Below are 21,720 nucleotides of genomic sequence, written 5' to 3' on the forward strand. Positions count from 1 at the left end.
TGGGGCAGATACAACACATATACATATGCACAGGCAGGCAGGCAGGCATGCACAGACACACACACAAACACACACACACACACACACACACACACACACACACACACACACCCTAATGAAAACAACACTAAAAAGAAGAGAAATTTTCTGAGCCTTTAACAAAATCCTAATTCCCTGACTCAGCAAACCAAATCCTATATGCTTAAAGGGGAAGTTAAAACTTACTGAGAAGGGTGCTCTCTATTCAGAAAATAAGGTTCAAACAGCATCTGTCTTCAAACTACACAACAGAGCTGCGGGAGAACTCAAGTCCATCCACTACCAGAAGCCGCGCATTTCCTACCTTGAGCTGTTACTAGAAGGTCTCAGCCCCATGTCAACAGCTGCCCAGAGTAAGCCCACAGCTGCTGGATAAACCTCCAGGACAGCAGTGTTTCCTCTGAACATAAATAATAACAATTACATGTTTCTATGCTTCACACAGCTCACCAAACATTCTTTCTTAAGGGCTAGGCTTTCCCACACATGAACTTGTACACATGAACACACATAAATATTTTTTAAATAAAATTTAAAAGTATTTTTCTCCTCTAAGACTTAAAAGCTTCCAGTTGGAAAATCTCCCCCTGAATGTCTTTTTCATAAACATTCTAGCATTTAGATGTCAGCACTGACTACATTTGGCAGCTGATTAAACACCAGAGATCATGTCCCTCTGGATTATGCTGTTATCCTCAGTTCCCAGTAACTGGTTCCATTTCAGGCCTTTCTGAGCTCTTAAACAGCCACGCACAACCTTTGACACTGTGACACATTATCATCTACAAAGTTCACGCTTCAAGAACCATGACCGATTGCAAAAGAAAACTCTCTGAAGGTTTTAGAACAGTTTACAGTTTTGTGCTGGGCCATAGCCCGCTCCTCAGGTTTTAGACAACTGTATATACACCCACTTTCCAACAACTGTGTGCTCTTCCTGGGCCAGGAAAATACAACCCCCAACAAAAGGCCACTCAAAAACACATCTGTAACACAAAATCCCTTTGAGGAAATTTTGATTCGTACCTTTAAATCTCTTTAGATAGAAAGAACTCACACTGAATATTTTAGGAGATTGTTAGAAGAATTTGAAAGTTCTAACGTTTAAAAGAAATCCATGCCTTTGGCTTTAACAAAAACAAATACTCATCAAACTTCATCAAGCAGAAAAGGAGACAAGAGGCAAAAGCTTTTCAATGAGACTTTCTGTTTTCAGTTTCTCTGTTTTCCAGCCCAGCTGTTCACTCCCCCACCCCCATCCTCCAGTTTGTTATGTTTTAAATCCTCTAAAGATTAATAATGATGCTCTTAACTGTCTTCTGAGGAACAGACTAATGCAGGCACTCAAAACATAACATATACTAACAACAAATCCTGGCAATACGTTTGTAAATGAAAATCAGAGACCTGAGGGTGAAATAAGTTGCCTTAGCATGGCCAAGATTCAAACTTGACAACAACAGTCCTACCCTAAGTATTACTCTATACTCTGTTAAACACAAAGTGTTTTCTTCCCTCCTGAACTATTTCTCTAAACAACTCCTGAACCTGCAGAAAATGTCCCAGCAGAACCAGAAAGTCCTCTTTCCTAGGTTAATGTTTTGGTCAATAAACGGACAGAAAAACTGTGAAGTTAAAATGCTGTGGAGAGAGGTGTGACCTCTGACATGTCCTCCTGGCAGAGATCATTGAGCAGGGAAAGCGAGAAATAGGTGTGGGGAAGGATGAATCTAGGACCAGTTTCCCAGTCCATCAGGGTGGATGAAAAGTTGTTCCCTCTGGGCATTCCCCTGCCTTCTTCCTGCTACCTTTAGTGCTAGTGAGTCACAGAACCAGGTTAAGGTGGTTCAGGGCAGGTGAAGGCCACAGCTATGGGGACAAGAACCAGAACTAATAGCAGACACAGGTGTCTATACCATGTTCTCTCCCTAAGGCTCTTCAGCATGTTTCCCTAAGCCTGCACAGCTAACTACCACAGACAAAGCTAAATGGCTGTACCCTCCATCCTGCAATGCCTATGAAGCCTCGACATGGCTCACCTTCTCTGAACTTGCAAACCGAAATTTTTATTACACTTGGGAGGAGAGCTGGCTGTATAATTCAGGCTGGCCTAGAATTCTCTATATGGCCCAGGCTACTCTTGAACCTACACAATCTTTCTGTCTCAGCCTGCCCTTGCCTGCCCTAGCCTGCCCCAGCCTGTTCCAGCCTGCCCGGTACAGGGATGGGCCCAGGTGAATGACCATATCTAGTTTGTCAACTCTGCTATATTTTCTTTAAACAAAACCTCAAATGCCCAGTTTTTCAATGCACTTGCCTTGAGCTTTAGAACTCACGTGGTCATCCACTCCTACCACATACTTCCCTCCACTCAGGGGTGGCATGTACCAGAATCGGGGTAATTAGGAAGGATTTCTCCTTCCAAAGGAGCGACAGGAACATCTGGCTGTGAAAGCACTGGCCATGCCTCTGGATAGAACCTGGTGTTTCTGTTCCCAAGGTCTTTCCTGCCTGGAGTTAGGAAAGCTGCATCTGCCTGTGGAGGAGCTGGGGTTCTGGTGCCCATTGGATCCAAAACCAATGCTGGGTCCTTGAAATACAGGACCTCTACCTGTCCCACAGGTGGCCCCTGTTTGATTTGACGGACCGAAGAAGCCAATTCTGTTTCCCGGTAGGATGCCCAGTTACCAGGTGCTGGGTGTGGCAAAGGAGAAGCATGATCAGAATCTGGAGACATGGTGCCAACATCCACAAAGCTCGAATTAGCCTTTGATTTGAAAGACACATAAATACATCGATTCTGCTGTGGTCTTCCAGGGCCTTCCCCGGTTCAATTGGTGGGTATTCTACATCCTCTCCAGTCTCCTTGTGATAATTGCAACTGTCCTCAGTACAGATCTCCAGGGCTGCAGCATGGTTGAAGGAGTGCTCAAGCGCTGAGGAGCAGGCTGTGGAATGGTCACCTCTGACTGTGGCTGGCCAGACATTGTCCAGGGCCAGCCTGCTGCTGATGTGAAAAGCCCACGTCCCAAGAATCCCCGGGTTGCTTAGTCTAAGAACAGAGGAAAGAGTGGATTGTAACCAGTCCATTCATCCTTCTTCAGAATTCATATTGAAATCAAAAGACTTTAACGATCAAAGTCAAACTTTCCATGCTATGCCAAACAGAAGCAAAGCTTCTAAGTAACTGAGATAAATACCGTACAGGAACTTTGTTATAAGCTGCCTTTTGTCTGGCATTGTGTATGGAACACTAAGCCATCAGGTTATATATCTGCTCCAGAAGCCCAAATCAAATATCCTGTCAAAAACCTGGCTGTCTTGAGATCAAACATGGAATGCAAGAATATTTTATGCTTTCTCGATGTGAATGAAAACTTAAATCAGACTCAAGCTTACTTAAGCTTAAAATTCCTAAAACACTTAAATAGTACTGATTTCTACAAGCCGAGCCTACACCAGTGCTTATCAGTCTTCACTGTGCTCTGCAAGATAGGGGTGGTAGCTGTGCTAGTTCTTAGTGAGGAAAAAGTTGGTTTTGAGATGTTAGCTAATCTTCAGATCATACAGCCAAAAGTTGGCAAAGCCACGGCAAGAATTTCATGCTAACACGAAACTTTGTCTTCCAAACATCTCTGTGTACTCTGATTCACATGGACTAATATATTAATGACAGGGGATGATAGATCTATCTGTACTTTTTAATGACCAAGTCTAAAACAATTTTTGAGGAAAAGTTCAACATAGGTAAGATACAAATGTATTAATCAAAATGAGGCTCAGTATTTGGGAACAGATCTTCATTTTCTCTGTAGAGTAGACCATGAAACCCTGTTAGTTCCCAAGAATCTCTTTTCTTAGAGGAGTCTCACCAGATAGTCCCAGCTATCCTAAAACTTAAGATCTTCTGCTGGGATGTGGCACTACTCTTGCCAGCTCAGTCACCTACTATCTCAGTGTCAAGGGTACGCTTGCTGTGAAGAGGACAGCCATGTGTAAGATGACTCCTAACCCTAAGAGAAAGCTCGGGTTAGGAAGGCTCTGGAAGGATGAAGGAACGCCCATTCAGAGCCTGCCCCACATGTGGCCATATATATACACCCACCGAACTAGATAAGATGAATGAAACAAAGAAGTGCAGGCTGACAGGAACTAGATGTAGATCTCTCCTGAGAGACACAGCCAGAATATGGCAAATGCATAGGTGAAGGCCAGCAGCAAACCACTGAACCGAGAATGGGACCCCCATTGAAGGAATCAGAGAAAGGACTGAAAGAGCTTGAAGGGGCTTGAAACCCCATATGAACAACAATGCCAACCAACCAGAGCTTCAGGTGACTAAGTCACTACTCAAAGACTGGCCCTGGGCTCCAACCGCATAGGTAACAATGAATAGCCTAGTAAGTGCACCAGTGGAAGGGGAAGCCCTTCATCCTGCCAAGACTGAACCTCCAGTGATCGTGATTGTTGTGGGGAGGGCGGTAATTTGGGGAGGATGGGGAGGGGAGCACACATATAGAGTGGGAGGGGAAAGGTGTTAGGGGGATGTTGGCCTAGAAACCAGGAAAGGAAATAACAATTTAAATGTAAATAAAAAATACCCAATTTAATAAAGATGGAGAAAATAATGACTCTGGAAAACGGGACCTAGCCAATGATATCAATCCTGTGCTTGCACAAAATACCAAAGCTCAAATTATTCCAGACTATGTAATTTCCTCAAGAATCAACAATCAAGAATAAGAGGGAATGGCTAAAAAGAGGTATTAAGATTCACTGAATCATATAACGAGATCTTTGTTCACTGGGGCAAGTATTCATCATTCTAGTCTAGGTTTCTACTGCAATAATGAAGAGAGTTGAGGTTTTCTTCAGTTCTCTATCTCTCTTTCATTCTGTGCACTGTCCACTAGCCACTACCTGTACCCAAGTGTATTCATGATACTCTGCTGTACTGGCTGGATTCTGCTACCCTGATGCAGACCTGAGAAGAGATTGCCTCAATCACACAGGCCTGAAGGCAAGTCTGGGGGAGGGGCGTCTTCTTGGTTAATGATTGGTGGGAGGAAGAGCAGTTCATGATGGGTGATACCACCCTAGGGTACCATCTCTGGTTGTGTAAGAAATCAGGCTGAGTAAGACAGAGGAACCAAGCCAATAATAATGTTCCTCCATGGCTTCTGCTCCAGTTCCTGCCTCCTTCTAGGTTCCTGTCTTGCTTTAGTTCCTGCCTTGGCTCCCCTAATGCACTGTGTGACCCAGGACAGTAAACCAAATAAACCCTCTCCTCCCCAATCAGGTCAGTGTTCGTCCCTTCCGTGATTTGTTATATTCAATTGCTAAGGTTTCTTTTCATTTTTTGAGACACAGTCTCATGTAGCTGATGATAACCTTGAGCTTCTATTCCTCCTGCCTGCACCTCCCAAACACTGGGATACCAGGTGTGATAATAAACCCTGTTTGTGTGGCACCAAGGTCAAAACTCTGGGCTTTGTGTCCTCAAGGCAATGTTCTACCAGCAGAGCTTCAACTCTTGCCCTCAGTTGGTGCATATAGAAATTAGGGTTGCAAATAAAACACACCACAGAAGACAAAACTCCAGGCTGAAAAAATGACTTAGCAGGGAAAGCCACTCACCTACAAGAGCTTAGAGCTATAACCAGAATCCACGTGGTGGGGGAGAGCACAAACTCTGACAAACTGGATTCTGACCCAGACACCTCCCCACCAGCTGCCTCCAACCCCCAACTCCCACACAGTAATGTAATTTTAAAAACTGAAACCAATCAGTAAGAAGAGACCCTGGAGCCCCAGCCCATCCCACAGCAGGGTATTGCAGCTGGGAAACCTCTTGAGTTTGGAAGTGGACAGGTTCAAAGCTTCAAAGAGTAAGAAAATACAAAACATGCAAGAGTGGAGCAAAATAAATGCCTTCTAATGAGACATAAATCAATATCCTGGCATTTGCCACAGTGCCTGGTGGGAATCTAAACAGTTAATTTACCCTCCACACTGAGGTCGTTTATGAATGCTCACAGATTGAATTTGTCTCCTAGAAAGAAAAACTGTATCACAAAACAGAACAAACATGCTGGCCTGCCTGTGACTAATCCCTTCCCAGGAACTACTCTCTTCCCTACCTGAATATGCATATGTTTCAGAAGAGGCCTGCAAACATGAATAATGTATGACCTCTGTTGGAGGAAGAGATTCCAGGACTATTAAAATGTTCTTCTCCTTGGAGGGGCACAGCAAAGCATCCAGAGGGAGCTAGGACCATGATCCTGAGCTACTTTAGTTTACAAATGTTGTCCTCTGGGCATGTGTGATGCAATGTTTCAACCCTTAAGACAACGATACTGACAGGAAAAGAAGCCTAAGAGACAGTGTTAAGTATGGAAACACTGAATGGGAGGCAAAGCCCACGCTGAAAGGGGAGGTAGCAGAGTTGTCACTCAGAGTAGTGGTAGGATAATTCTGACTTGCATTTTATGTTATTCCATTGTCTGTAGTTTGTCTCACTTTATTAAGGGTGAGGCACACCAAATCTGTCAATCACTCTGGTCATGTCTCACGCTGCTCCTTTCTGGCGCACGCCTGTGTCTTAAAAATTGTAGTATTTCAAGCACTCAGCCCTCCTTCCAAGGGGCTCTAGGTACAACCTGGGGAGAAAGAGTCTTTAAGCTAGAGGGTAAGAGGTTAGAGGAGAAAGGATAGAGGCCAACTGCTAAGTCTGTTCTAGAGTCTACACTACAGAGCAGGTGAGATGGAAACCAAGACTCAGTACGGATCACAGAACAGGAGGGGACACTTGTATGTAGAGCCCTTGGAAATAGGGCTGAGTGCTTGAAATACTATGATTTTTAAAGGCAGAGCACCTGGACACCAACAGCATCTGGGAAGGACCAAGAATCACAGAGTATTAGAATGAGAATTGGTACCTGCATAGCCATAAGAAGCCGTGCGTGTGCATGTGTGTGCCCATGTGTCTGTGCCTGTGTGTGTGTGTGTGTGCAAAAAGCATGTGAGGAGAAAGTTGTGTTTCCCTACTAGAGCCATAAAGGCCTTCATACACCTGCTCACACACACATGCATGCACATGCACGCAGGTGCAAGCGCGCTTGCACACACACACACACACACACACACACACACACACACACCACACACAAGACACTATCATCCATTCACTCCGGTTCTTCACTGCCTCCTTTGATGCTTTCCAGAAATATCAAAATTGCAGGAGAGGGGCAGAGTGTAACCGGAGTGACTGAAAAAATGAACCAAAATGCAAACAACCAGGTAACGTGAAATCCAAGTAAGAAACACCCTATCTACTCTGCATAAGAGATCATCCCTGTATCCGTACTTCAAAGAGGTATTGACTATGGCTCGGCCATTTACTTCTGACATAAGCACCTTTCATAATTTCGGTAAGACTATTGGTAAAACTGGGAAGATATTTATACTTATCACCTATAAGTTGAGAAAGTTTTAATTAAGATAATATCTGCAAGGGTTTTATCACAATGCTCTGCAGATAAAGTGATCGGCAAATTTTTGCTCTGTCACTCTATCTGCCCATGATCTAGTTTGACTGAGAAGCAACTATGGGAAGCCACAACATAACTACTGTGGGCTAAGCTAGTATTGCAAAATACAAAGACAAAAGAGCCCACCTGAAGTCAATAGTCTCTTAGGAGCACCAATTGGACAGACACCTGCAGAATAACCTATTGCAGCACTAGCAGAATAACCCACTGGGGAGACTAAGAAATGGATTTGTCTCTGGCAACACTGTGGGTAAACCAGTCAGCATGATTTCTGGTGATGGTGCCAAAAGAAACCTGAGACGAATAAAAGCCTCATCTACCTCCGCCCCATTATACTACTCATAATTTAATCCTTAACAATACCTGTTTGAAAGACTGAATCATGATGCCTCCTCTCCAGAAATCATTAACCTGAAAAGCGCCCACTGAGGCAGTTAGTTATGACTGGATATTTTTATGTAGCCCCAAGAACAATGTTTTTCACAACAAGCCCCAGTAGTTCTGCAAAAACATATAACCACTGCTGGTTCTGGTTTCTATGCCTGACAGATAGTGCAGGAAAAAGAAAGAATCTTTTAAATATTGGACAGCCTGAAGCTCCAGAGGTCCAGCTTATCTCTTGGTTTTCAACCAGTGCCTTTCTTAGAAGCCACCAGAGGTTATTATCAAATGGTTTCTGGCCACTAGAGATAGTGTCCTCCTAAATGTCCTTCCAGTGCATAGCACAGTCACACACTCCACATTACTCACTGGTAGAGATTCTTCACCGACTGCTCACTGTTAGTCAGGCTGAAGTACAGGGCTTTTCTCTTCACATCATCTGCTTCCCCTTGGCAGAATCCCACCTTAGCAGGAAGCTGTGGCTGGACACTGTAGGATTCTTTGGGGTGAGTTCCAAAAACTGAAGACCATTGGGAGGATAGAGAAAGAGGGCATAGGAATCACATTCATCGGATGCCAGAACGGCCTGGAAAGCGTTCACCTGTGGACAAAGAGGAATTGCAGACACCCTTAAACAAAGAAATAAACAAAAGAAGAAAATCAGAACACAGGTAAAGTGTTCCAACAAGGGGGCGGAGGCCAGATCCTTTTTAGGATTTCCCCATGTTGGTTTTGAACATAATCGCCTTTAGAATTCCGTCTTCAAATTACAAATATAATTTTGTAAACCATGCTTTTTTTTAAATCTTTTCTACCAATTTAGATCAATAGTTAAATAATGCATAAATGAAACACTGGTTTAAAATCTTTAGGATTGCAGGGAAGAGGATGAAGAGGAACTAACTAACACTAAGGATATTTGAAAAAGCCATATGAAGGGCCAGAGAGACGGACAGTTAAGGGCACAGGCTGCTCTTCCAGAGATCCTGGGTTCAATTCCCAGCACCTACTCGCCCATGGTAACTCACCCCTGCTTGTAACTTCAGTTGCAGGACTTCTGACAGCCTCACACAGACATACAAGTAGGTAAAACGTCCATGAACATTAAAATACAAAAGCCATATGAAAAGCTACTTGCCAACTTACAATGAACGTTACAAGGTGGGTAATTCTCCTTCCATTGGCTACAAGTTTTCAAAAAGTCCAGAGCTAGATGTAGGACACCTTGCTCTCAAGTTGTTGGTCGAGGATGTCACAGAGATGATACCAGAGTTGTCAATTCTCATTGCTCAGGGCTACCCATCAGAATGTGATGGTAAGATCCTATAGCTGATGACACCACACAAGTAGGTCAAAGAACTTGAAGACATCACACAGACCTGCCTGCACAGTACTTAGCAGGAAGCTTCCACCCCTGCTAGCTTTATGATGCTAGAAGTTGCTATGCAGACTATTCTCACTCCACTGTGACTACTCAGGGCTACATAACAAAAGCCCTGGCAAGATGTACTCATGGGTGCTCCATAAATGGCAGGAATGCATTGAGGATCACCAATCATTTTCTGGGTGGATTCAAGGTCTGCACTACAAGAGGAAACTTTTGCCTGGCATTGTATATCTGGTCAGGAAACCATGGCAGAGAGGCTCATAAGCCCTGGGAGTGAACCATAACTACTATTTTCTTAAATGGATATATAGTATCAAACTATACCAGTTACAAGCTCAAAGATTAACACAGCTCTCGGTGGTCATTGGGGGAGCACCTTTATACAGTGGATGGTAGTTAATACACATTCGTAACTAGTCCGAGTATTGAGAATGAACTCTCTGTGGAGAGCTCAGCCACAGAAGCTCCCACCGTATCAAGTTACCTCAAGGCTCAGGGAATATTGGAAAGAAAAGAGGTGGAAAGAGTTTAAGAGCCAAAGGTCAGAAGGAGTTGGATCAAAACAATGACATGTTCTCATGATATGGTCGTTGAACTTACAAACTCAGTGCAGTTGGTGTCCAGCAGAAGAGCAAACCACTCAACATTCCCGCACGGATGTGGTAGGGCACTGAAGCCCCTGCCTGCAACTGAGAAGATTCTGTCACTTGAGAACTGCTATGGGAGGGTTTTCTTTAGGGGTATGATCCCTAGTGAGTGGACCATACTGCAGTGGTGGCCCCTCACTCATGAGTAGGCTTCTCTGTATTCAAGGGATTATTCAAGTGGATATACTGAAATATACTGTATCAATGTATGAAATTCTCAACAAATAACATTATAACAGTGTATTTAAAAGTGGTAAGGTTGTAAACTTCTCCAGTCCAAACTCTTTGAGAGTTCTGGACAAGGACCAAAATTGACTTGCTCATTCCTATACCCTCAGTTTTTATTTTGTGTCTGAACGGCTTTCACATCCATATATCATATTAGCATCCATGCATGCACCCACCCATGCATCCAGCAAGCCATGCATCCATCTATCCATCCATGCATCCAACATCCATACATCCATCCATCTTTGCATCCATCCAGCATGCATCCAGCAAGCCATGCATCCATCCATCTATGCATGCATCCATCCATCCATCTATGCATCCATCCAGCATGCATCTATCCATCCATCTATGCATCCATGCAGCATGCATCCAGCCAGTCAGCAATGCATCCATCCATCCATCCATGAATCCAACATCCGTGCATCCAGCAAGACATGCATCCATCCATCAATGCATCCACCCATTGCCTACTGCAGGCAACACTCAGTAAGGAAGCAGCTGATCAAAAGGCACCCTTACTGATTTCACAGCCAAACTCCCTTTCCTTTTCAATCTCTTTACAACCCGAATTATCTTGTCACATTGCAGATGAAGAAAGAGACCCAAGGGCTTGCTTAAGGTCAGGCAATGATTAATGGTGGAAGCCAGCCAGACCCAACAGCTCATCCCCTGCAATAGACAGTCATCTGAACTCTACCAAACAAGCCATTCCAGGACACCTGCTCTGACCCAATCTCCCTTCCCAGGCTCAGCTCCACTAAGCCCTCTACACAGTGCTTAAGGGTCCCCACTCCTACTAAGTGCTTTGATGCTGTGTCCATATTTCCCTGCCCCAAGAAAATCCTTACCAGCAAGCACTGCCTTTAGGGGGTTGAGGACTGTGATTCCCTGCGGAAACCCTTCCATCCTTCAGCACCCACTATGTTGGTTTTCCAGTATGTATTTGGCTCCTGTTGGTTGTCTGGTTTGGCTTTGGCCTCCACTCACTAACTCATCTGAATATTAATTCATCGGGGTTGGCTACCCACTAAACCACATTATGTTTGATGCTGCAGTCAGGACAGAGCCAAAAAACTATGCCCCAAGAGCCTGAATTATAGGAGAGAGAAACAGCCTGGACTGGAATTTTAGGAGAGTGACTGGGGACAGGCATGGTGGCAGAGGCCACAGAAAAAGGAGAGTGTCCAGGACATCAGAGTAGGGTAGGGTAGCATCACAGTGGCGGCCAATGAATGAAGATAAACACTGTGGGAGCCAAAGCAGACCTAGATGAGAGTTGGAGTCTGAATTAACATCAGGGTGACTGTGCAATTACTCCCTGATATTTCATTTACTGAGTTTCAAAGGGACCTTTTCTGCCATTACCACCTTCTTCCACCAAAGAATTAGTTAAGGGATGCTCCACTGTCTTAGACTCTGTAGTTGGCTTCTCTCACTAGATCAAATATGCTTTACAATTTAATAGGGAACTGGGGAGACATTTCTCTTACGAATACTCGCTTTATAAAGAAGGTTGTTGACAAGAAGAAAAAGAAATCACTTATTGGTATCATTACCTCTTCATTTTGCTAAACAAGACAAACTGACACAGCAAGAACCTCAAAACTGAATACAAGGAACGAATGTGTCCTTGTGTTTTTTTCTGCCTTGTTCTAGAACATCTCAAATGTTACTTTTAACTTTCTGACAGTTAATGCTAAAGTACAGCTTTGAGGTTTGGGTAATAAGACAAAGAAATGCAGATATTCATATGGTTTCAAGAAAAAAAAAACTCTGTAGCTCCTCTGTATTATCTAAATGGAAGAGTCTGCTTACCTTCCTTGTTTTTCAAAAAAAGTTCATGAATTCAGTCCCCACATTCTACATTTGTTGCAGCTGTAGTCCTCAAGTAGGTCATCTGCGGGGCTTGACCCTCCCCAGAAAGGTCAAAACCTCTAAGTTTCCAACTCAGGTACATGAAGAACATGTGTCATCCATCATCAGTCAGGGTAGGGCCAGAGGCTGCCAAAGCTTTATTTCAGTCACAACAAAGTTCAAGTAGGAGATAAAAAGCCGAACTAATAATCTCATCCTTAAATAACCAACTGTGGAAGCTCCTGGTATGGTGGCCACAATCAACTTCACAAGATAAGGGAGAACCAAGGCTCTAAATATAGAGAAATTCCATATGATAAGGGATGTCTGCATGTGGAGATCAGAAGGCAGTGGGGAGGAGGTCTGGGGAGAAGTGAGGAGGCTGTGATGGGAGATCCTGACTTTTAACCTGGAGATCAGCACATGTAGTGCCTTATTTGCTCTATGTCTTTTCTGTGTCACCTTTTGGCGAAGCACTCACTTCAGATGGCGAGTTTTAATTTCCTCATCCCCACTAAAAGAGGCAAATAACAGGGGAGAAAACAACAAAAACTTCCTTTTAATATAGTTTATGATCCCAAAGTACATTCCGGAAGAGTTGAGCTGCTTGAAATCTGCCACACATGAATCCCTTGTCAGGGCTACAGAATTCCACACAGAATTACTAAGAGGCCACTTCATAGGCCCTGAAGAGCTTCTCCTTAGAGATCCCCTCTGTCTGACTCTTTTCAAAGGGAAAGGGCCTCACATTCCCAGAGACAAGTTTTCCAAGAGTCCTCCACACTGGTTCTGAAGGTAAGCCCTCAGTTGCACTGCCAAAACCTGTACAAGAGTCATGACCTCCCAACCTCCCCAAAGAGAAACAGAGAGTTGCCAGCTAGGAGAGGAGCTCTCCACAGGTTGGGGAGCAGTACAAAGAGGATCAGGTCAGTGTTGCCCAGCTGCAAGGTCTCCATTTTCCTGTTCAGACAGAAAACCAGAAGGCTTCTCAAACATACCATCCAACAAGGGTAAAACATCAACCAGCAGAATGATATCTTTACAACAAGGGATTTGACTATTCAGCCTTACCAAAATGATAACAAAATAAGAAATGAGGTGATTCCTTCCTGGGGGGACAAAGTTCAATGCTCAGTCTTCCTTAAGGATACATTCTCTGAAAGTGTAAGGCAACTGATTCTGGCATCCGATGTTTGGTTGTATGTTACTTTTTCCCCATTCCCATGGGGACACTGATGTGCTTGGGGTATTCCAAATTAACCCCTGTACTGCAGAGTTAAGAGAATGCCTAATGCTTTCACGATGGCATAGTGTATCCTCCTTCATATGTAGTCTTCAAGGACACCCAAGCAGTTTTCTTCAACCCATTTTCATATATCTAGTTATTCTCTATCCTCGCTGTCTTCACTGACATGTGGTGAATTACACACATACTGTTCCTGTGGACTCTAGCTCCATAAATTAAAAGCTCCAGCTAAATCCAAAGTTCTTGATCAACAACTGTCACCTCTGCACCAACTCAACACACACCATTCCATGTTAAAGCATCCAGGGACCAGCTTGATGCATACTATTAGCTGTCAATCTGATGCTCTCTATAACCATCCAGGAAACAGTCACCAGGCATGTCTCTGATAAAGTATCTTGATTAGATTAATTAAGGAGGGAAGACCCACCCTAAATATAGACACCACCATTCCCTGGGCTCAGGCTTGCACTGCATACAAAGAAGAAAGAAAGCTTAGAAACAACACCCATCTTTCTCTGCTTCCTGGCTACAGATACAATGTTTCCATCCTTTTCTGAAGCAACTTCCACGCTGCCATCCCTCTCCCAGGATGCAGCCCAGACTAGGGCAAGCTCTCCTACCACTCACACTCAGTTTCCATTCCTGTGGTCCTTCCAACCCAAAGGAAATTCCTCATCAACAAAAACCTTCGACATACTATCTAACTCAGTTCTAGATAACACCCTCCTCCCCAGTGAGAACACAACAGCCTTCCCCTGACACCAAAAATACACAGAGCAACAACGACAACGACGACGACGACGACAACAACAACAACAACCCTAACAACAGCAACAAGAACAAAAAATGGTACCCATCATTACTCAGATCTTCCGGCCATAACCTCTTTGCTCTATGAAGTGACAGTTTAAGAAATCTCAGATTAACTAAATGTACATTTGTTCATTTTAGTAATGCAGTTGCACCATGCCATTCTTGCATGCCAGGTAGAACACTCTATCACACCCAAAGTGAACATCCTGGAGTTGGAGAAGAGAGCAGAAATATTTCACACTGTAAAGATATTATTCCTCTGATGTCATTTCCAGTGACTAATATTAATATTACTATAACAGATGTAAGAAAACTATGTAGAGATCACAGAATCTTCCAGGCAAAGGAGATTGGTATGTGCCAAAATCTACCTCAAAAATAAAATAAAATCTATCAAAGCAAGAGTTCAATCCAGGGTCTTCAAAGTATTCAGAAGAGCCTTCCACAGGAGTAATTGAAAACACATCTTGTGCTCAAAACCTCATCGAATGGAACAAGTCCTGAAGCCCATTCAGCCTATGGCAATATATGAAGAACAATATGGATGTTTGGAAAAGTTAAAAAAAAAGAAAGCTACAGAATTTTCCCCACCAAATTCCCCTAGAAAAAGATAAGAAAAACAAAGGGGAAAAAAACCCAAAACAGTAATTTGGAAAACCCTCCATTTAAAAAGTACTTATAAAGAGGTCCAGAGAAGGCTCGAAAGGTAAATAAATCCCTTGCCTTGAAATCCGAGTTCAGTTTCAGGAACCCATGTAAAAGGAGAGAACTGGTAATGGGAGGATCTCCTCCCAATCTCTGCATGTGCACCCTGCTACGTGCACACATAAATCATACAAAAACACATACCATACATGTCCTACACACATACCATACACACACCCCACATAAATATCATGCACACACAAGTGGCCTCAATGCAGTATTCACATACCATACAAACACCACATACTCACACACAACATGCACACACCATATGCATATAAACACACCATACAGACACACACAAGCACACACATCATGCACATACACACATCATACACACATACCATAAACAGACACACACATCACACACAAACACATACAAACACACAGATAATGCGCAAATGCAGACATACATACACATCATGAACATGCAGACACACAATTTCATATACAGCATAAACATAGATTATTTACATACACACACACCATACTTAGACATACATATTCACATGTAGCATGTAAACATATACGTACACATACATGCACACACAGAGAGAGAATAAAATGAAATAAATCAACCAAGTCCTTACATAAATGAGTTCTACCACAAGATCTTTACATGGCAGGAACAACACATCGCCTTGGTTAATTCTCATGACAACCCTAAAAAGTCAGCACTACCATGTCAATCTACAGCTTAGAAAATGAAGACTGAGGGCTTGTGTCTTCCAAGACCACTGCTGCAAGTGTTTTCTGCCTTACTCCTGACTTCACAAGTACCTGGAAGGTGTAATGAAAGAATTACTGTGTCTATGGGTGTTGCTCATTCATGAAGGACTTACTTAGCTAACCTTCATGAGGACTTGTGTTCAAGTCCCAGAACTGCAAAATTGAAGGAAGAGCTGGGAATATGGTTCAGTGTGAGGAGTGGCTATTCAAGCATAAGCACCTGAGTTTGATCCCTAGAATACACACTGAACAAAAACAGTCATGTTGTCTGTCAGTCCCAGATCTGTAGTCCCATAAGAAGGAAGGCAACTCCTCGAGCCTCGTCACCCAGCAATCAATCCTGGCTTAGCTGCTGAGTACTGGGTCAGGGGGAGGTGTGCCTGAAATGATTTGAAAGGGAGCTGGATAGAGTGCTCAGCAGGTTAAAGGCACTTACCTCAGAAGCCTGATGACCAGAGCTCAATTCCTAGACCCCATCAAGGGGGATTAGCAGAGAGCTGACTCTGAATTTGTGTTCTGACTACCACAGTCTCAAAGCATGCACACGTAGGCAGAACAAATAAATAATTTTTAAAAGGTGGATAGTGCCTAAGGAATGACCCTCAAAGTTCTTCTCTGGTCTGCACACACATGCATCTCCACAAAATTGTGAGCCATGCATGAATGTCTGTGTGTGCCTGCACATGCTCACACATGCGCAGGCACACACAGAGACACAGGTACCGCATGCACGGACACCAAAAGGAAACTGTCAAAGACTGTTTCTAATGAAATGTTGCTAATGAAATGCGAATCCTAAGTAGTAAACTCATCTCTCTGGGGCTGTAACCTTCATGTCAAAAAAACACTAAAACACTTGGGACCCACCGCAGCCTCAAGACCCCGGAGCCTCAGTGCAAATGCTTCTTGCTCTAATTTTTGTTTGTTTGTTTGTTTTTTCTGTTGCAAGTGGCTAGCTAATTCAGCTGAATTTTCCTTGGGAGCAGCAGAACAGTAATTTCATCGTGAGGTTATCATCAGAAGCATCCTTCACAGCAACTTCACTCCAGTTCACAGTTCCTCTGAATATGGCTCCAAGAACTGTCCCAGCACCAAAGCCACAATGAACACTAAAACACTAACCTTATTTATTAGATGTCTTCAGAAAAAGCACAGCGATTGTTACTGTAACTACTTATATGATTCGTGTACAGAAAATGGATCTTGCATGAAAAGTGTAAGAAAGGGGAAAAGTATGTCTTCTAAGGTGACTTTGCCTCACTTAAGGCAGATTTGGAAATTATTTTCTCTTCTGTGATATAAACAGTTATTACTGTACTTATCCTGTGGGACTGTGTCGAGAAGACAGTATAAAACACTCCTGCAAGAAGGTAAGGAGAGGGGGGCAGAGGGATGGCTCCCTGGTTGAGATCATTGGCTCTTCTTCCAGAGGACCCATGTTCATTTCCCAGCACTCACATGACAGCTCACAACTGCAGGTACTCGGGTCCAGGGTATTCCATGGGCACTGCATGCAACCGTGTGTAGGCATATGACCCATGTGCATAAACACAATTTTAAAAATTTAAAGAGAAGTCTGATGGTGTGAACAAACAGACTATTTAACAGTTGTCTAAGTAGTTTGCCCTTCGACCCTTACTAACTAAGGTCACCAGAAAGACTGTGGCTCAGCTAGTAGAGTGCCTGGTCAGCCTGCACTCTCGGTTCAGTTCCCATCAAATGGGTAGGGTGTGATGCTGCACACCCACTATCTCAGCACAGGTCAGTCAGGTCAAAAGGATCAGAGATTCAAGATCATCCTCCATTATGAGGTTTGAGGCCAACCTGAGATGCATGGGGGGTGGGGGGGATCAAAAGCAAAACAAAAGGAACAACATAAACGTCAGACTCCCCACTTCAAATCGTTCAAGGCTGCCTACTTCCAGGAACCAATTGCAGTCCTCAGAGGGGACAACGTCTCTACCCTTGAGTGCTCCTGCATCAGATCCCAGAACCCTGCTCTTCTGAAAGACACTGTGCCTGCCATGCCCCTAGTACATTAACCTCCAGTGCACAGGCTGATACATGCTCTGCCTTCTATCCTGGAGAAATTGCTTGCTCACTGAAACCTACCCTAATGGAATCCCTGAATCAAGATGGGTTAGGAGGAAGCTCTAGCTGGAGAGTCTACCATATTACCACAACAAAAGGTTATCAATAGTGTTCCTACTAAATGTAAGAGAGGCCATTCAGAGTAAGAGCATTCTGTTTAGAGTCTATGTCTATTTCAGTGCCGATATAAGGAAAATGTGTAAAAGTAGTTTCTGAATTAACAAATATCAACTATGTTCAGATAGAGATTATATATGATATATATGACTCTCTGCATATATAACCCTAACCCTAACCCCTTACTCCTAACCCTAAACCCTAGCTCCTAACCCTAACCCTGTGACATAGATTTTTTTTAACATTACAGGAGAAGCTGGGAAGGTAGCACAGTCTATGAAGTGCTTGCTGTGTGTGTATGAAGTCCTGATTTGAATGGCAGCACCCAGATCAAAAGAAAGTCGTGGCAGCACACTTGTAATCTCTGCCCTGGAGAGAAAAACAAGCAGATCCCTAGGGCTCACTGGCCAGCAAGCCTAGCCTAACTGGGGAGCCCCAGGTCCCAGAGAGACCCTGAGTAGAAAGACAAGATGTCTCCCAAGCAAAGACATTTAAAGTTGACCTCTCGTTCACACATGCATATGCACACATGTGCATGCACACCCACACTCTCACTCATAAATTAAAAAGTTTTAAAAAGACTGTAAAAAAATATAAATATTAGAATTGGCGACCTAGTGGCTTGTATTAGAAAAGTTTATTTTTTTCCACTATAAGTTTGTTATACATGATATTAGATAAACGTTTTAAAAAGAATGTATGAATGAATGACTGAGCGAATAAAACTTAACAGTGGGGACTATCTTCTCTAGCCCTCTAGCTGGCTGGCCTGTGCCAAGGAGGCAGTGTTTGAGTTGAAGGTATTCTGTTGAACTGTAATAGAGATGTCAAACCCAAGGCATTACAAGGCTAGTCAGTAAACAAAACTGGATGTTAACCTGTCAAGTAAGAAACTGAAACTTAAAACAATTTCTCCATCTCTGCTGGTGCAGGTTTTAGGAAAACATGTCTCTTCCTTTAAGTTCACACAACAAACACAGGAACAATGGGCAAGCTCTTAGGGAAGACATCACTTCTGTAGCTCAGAGGCACTAGGGGAGTTAAGGCAAACACAGATTTGCTCCAGGTCTATGGCATTTTACACCCAGGTGGAATTTCACAAGAGGACTCTGTCTCTACCTACACCAGGAATGAGGCCATTTACCCTCACCCACACATACCTGCTTCACATGTTGCCAAGACCAAAGCCAGAGCAGAGTTGGTGTTTTCTCCAGGGAGACTGCAAAGCAGGCTCCTGCAGACAGAAGTATGTAAACTGTTACAAAGGCAATGTGGAGAAAGCTACAAGGAACTTACTAAGAAGTTCATGGCATGCTTGCTCACTCTCCTGTGATGTCAGCTAAGGCTGTGCAGTGTTTTGACACTTTAAACAGTGTTGGCTTTGAAGAGGTGGCTCAGCACCTAGTAGTCCTTTCAGCATGCTAGCTCAAATCTCTGTATCCATTGTCAGTCAAGCAGTTCACAACTGCCTGTATGTAACAACCCCAGCTTCAGGGGGCCCAAGCCCTCTTCTGGCCCTACCAACAAGCAGACACAGAGAAAGACAAACACACACACACACACACACACACACACACACACACAAACACACACACACACACACGAATAAAATAAAAACCTTATAACGCGTTTTATACAATTGATTATAGTAAAAACGTCATGGGAGCAACGTTAATGACCACTAGGAAGGGTGAGATTTTATACGGTTGTAATAAATGTTATAGAAATGCACTGACCAGAGCATACTAAACAGCAGAACTAGCAAGTGAAAGAATAATATGGGCACTGTGGACCCACTGTTGTCAACGGCAACAATATTAAAGAAATAACTAGAAATGTACACACGAACCTAAGGGTTATTTTTGGTTTCTCCAGACAGGGTTTCTCTGTATTTTGTCCTGAAACTCACTTTGTAGACCAGGCTCGCCTAGAACTCACAGAGATCTGTTTGCTTCTCTGACTCTGCTGGGATTGAAGGTGAGTGACACCACACCCAGCTCATACAAAAAAAAAAAAGTTGTTCCTTTTTAAATTTCCCAAATTTTTAATTTTTTGATGAATATATCATTCGAATTATTTGTGTACTTATAGGTGATTCCAGAAAAAAGAAAAAAAAAAACCTGTAAAGTGCCTTAAGTTCCCTCAGAGTCTTTGGTATCTGCACCTTAGTCCCTCATTTTACTAAGCGATTTTCATAGTGTTGAGGAGCAGAATCAAGGGAATGCCTCTTAGCCAATATCTTAGTTTCCTGTTCAAGCCCAACCCTTCTGTTTATTCAGCAGGGTACCCCTTGCTTACCTCTCCAGACCATGCAGCCCCAAACTTGTCCTCCTCCTAGGCGCCCACTTGCTCCCAGGTGGCCAGGAAGAAGTGGGTAGTGGGGAAGCTGGACCCGGTCAGCGGGAAGCCTGTGCACAGGTAGCAAGCAGCCAGACTCAGCACAGCCCAGGAGGTGTCCTCCATACAGGATCCAGCCACTGCTGTGACTAGAGTGGATGTCAGCCAGGAATGGGGCGATGGCTGGGAAGTCAGTAGGTAAATCATCAATGACATATTAAGTCTCCCTGGGTAAGTCCTGGGTGGAGATGATGCCATTGGTGCCCACCTACAATAAGACCACAGGGCGCTGAGACAGTTCAGCAGGTAAGGGCACTCTGCTGTCAAACCTGATGACTTGAGTTTTAGGAACCGACAGACGGTGGGATAAAAAAAAAAAAAAATGGTTGTTCTCTGCTCTGCATGAGGTGGCACGTGAATCCCGCCCCACATAAACATTTTTAAAGGGCAAAACGGTGGTCGCTCAAAGTGGTGGTGGGCAACCACCAGTCGAATGCACCTAAGGTTTGAGTTCTACTCGGGTCAAGAAGACTCCCTCCTCTTTGCAGGTTGAGACACATTCAGGGTAACAAACTCAACTTTGGCGACAGTGCTCAAGTGCACTGCGACCCACAGGTGCGGCCACTCATGAACCCACTCATCTTTCTCCACCACTGCACACCTTGGGCACCGTGTCCTTTATTAGATTGCTATGCCTGCGTGCACAGCCTCCCACCGCCCCTAAACACAAACCGCACTAGCAGCCTCAACTTCATCTTCCTGCCTGGGAAGTTAAAGTAGAGGGGGACGGTTCCAGCTCTCCCTTGAAATGATCCTTATTCCTCCACAGTAGGGATCAAGAAGCTGCAGCGCCACCGCTAAGCCCGGTCCCCAGCGGCGATGACAGTTAAACGTTGAGGTTAGTTGCTCCACACCCTGGGAAGAAACTACAACCCCACACCAAGCCACGCACCTCTGGGAGCTGAACTTACATAGAGGTTGCTGAACTGGACACCATAGAAGCATAGAGGTATTGCTAACTTCACAGCCGGGGAGCTTTCAACGTCGCCCTCCCGTGGCAGCCGATCTCCCCACAACTCCCCGTAAGGAAAGAGCTCCACAGGACACAGAGCCCCGGCTCGTGACAGCAGCACGAGCACCAGGAGCAGCGATAGGCGGTGATGGCGCCTGGCTGTGGGGTCCTAAGACATGCTCATTCCTCCCTGGCTCTGCCCTCCACACCTCGAGTCTCTGCAGGCCACTGTGCCTGCCAGATGCCCACTCGGACCTTTGGTCCGCAATGCCGACCCAAAAACCGCGCTGATTGGCTACAGCTCTCAGCCACTGACCAATCAGCGACTCTGAGAATGTATGCCAGCGGTTACTACAAGGGTTCTCATTAGGTTTCCTAAGACTGCTGTAGTTTGGTGGAGCAGCCAGCCTGGGAAGGTGAGACTGTTGGCCTGATCTGGTCTGGGCTGTCCCAAGTACTCCTGGGCTACCCACGACTCTCCAGTATGGGTAATGACGCTGCAGGAGGTGATCTCCTGGGCTGGAGGGACACTCAGTGCGCGGGCAGCTGTAGGCTCTAAGCGACTGTGCGCTCTA

At 44.2% G+C, this 21,720-nt stretch overlaps 2 pseudogenes across 1 annotated transcript in view; one reads left to right on the plus strand and one right to left on the minus strand.

Annotated features, from left to right (window-relative positions):
* LOC148006609 (uncharacterized) overlaps positions 1 to 21,720 on the plus strand; it is a 2,902,548-nt pseudogene that overhangs the window by 1,733,660 nt on the left and 1,147,168 nt on the right.
* Nid2-ps7 (nidogen 2, pseudogene 7) overlaps positions 2,238 to 21,720 on the minus strand; it is a 54,677-nt pseudogene continuing 35,194 nt past the window's right edge. Inside the window, exons 2-5 of the transcript XR_015678289.1 lie at positions 21,105 to 21,314; positions 20,095 to 20,401; positions 8,343 to 8,574; positions 2,238 to 3,091 (exon numbers count right to left, since the gene is read on the minus strand). The product of XR_015678289.1 is annotated as a nidogen 2, pseudogene 7, transcript variant X2 (transcript). The remainder of the gene's footprint in view (positions 3,092 to 8,342; positions 8,575 to 20,094; positions 20,402 to 21,104; positions 21,315 to 21,720) is intronic.

Source organism: Rattus norvegicus, chromosome 2 (assembly GCF_021556685.1).
Source record: "Rattus norvegicus strain SHRSP/BbbUtx chromosome 2, alternate assembly SHRSP_T2T, whole genome shotgun sequence".
Classification (NCBI taxonomy): domain Eukaryota; kingdom Metazoa; phylum Chordata; class Mammalia; order Rodentia; family Muridae; genus Rattus; species Rattus norvegicus.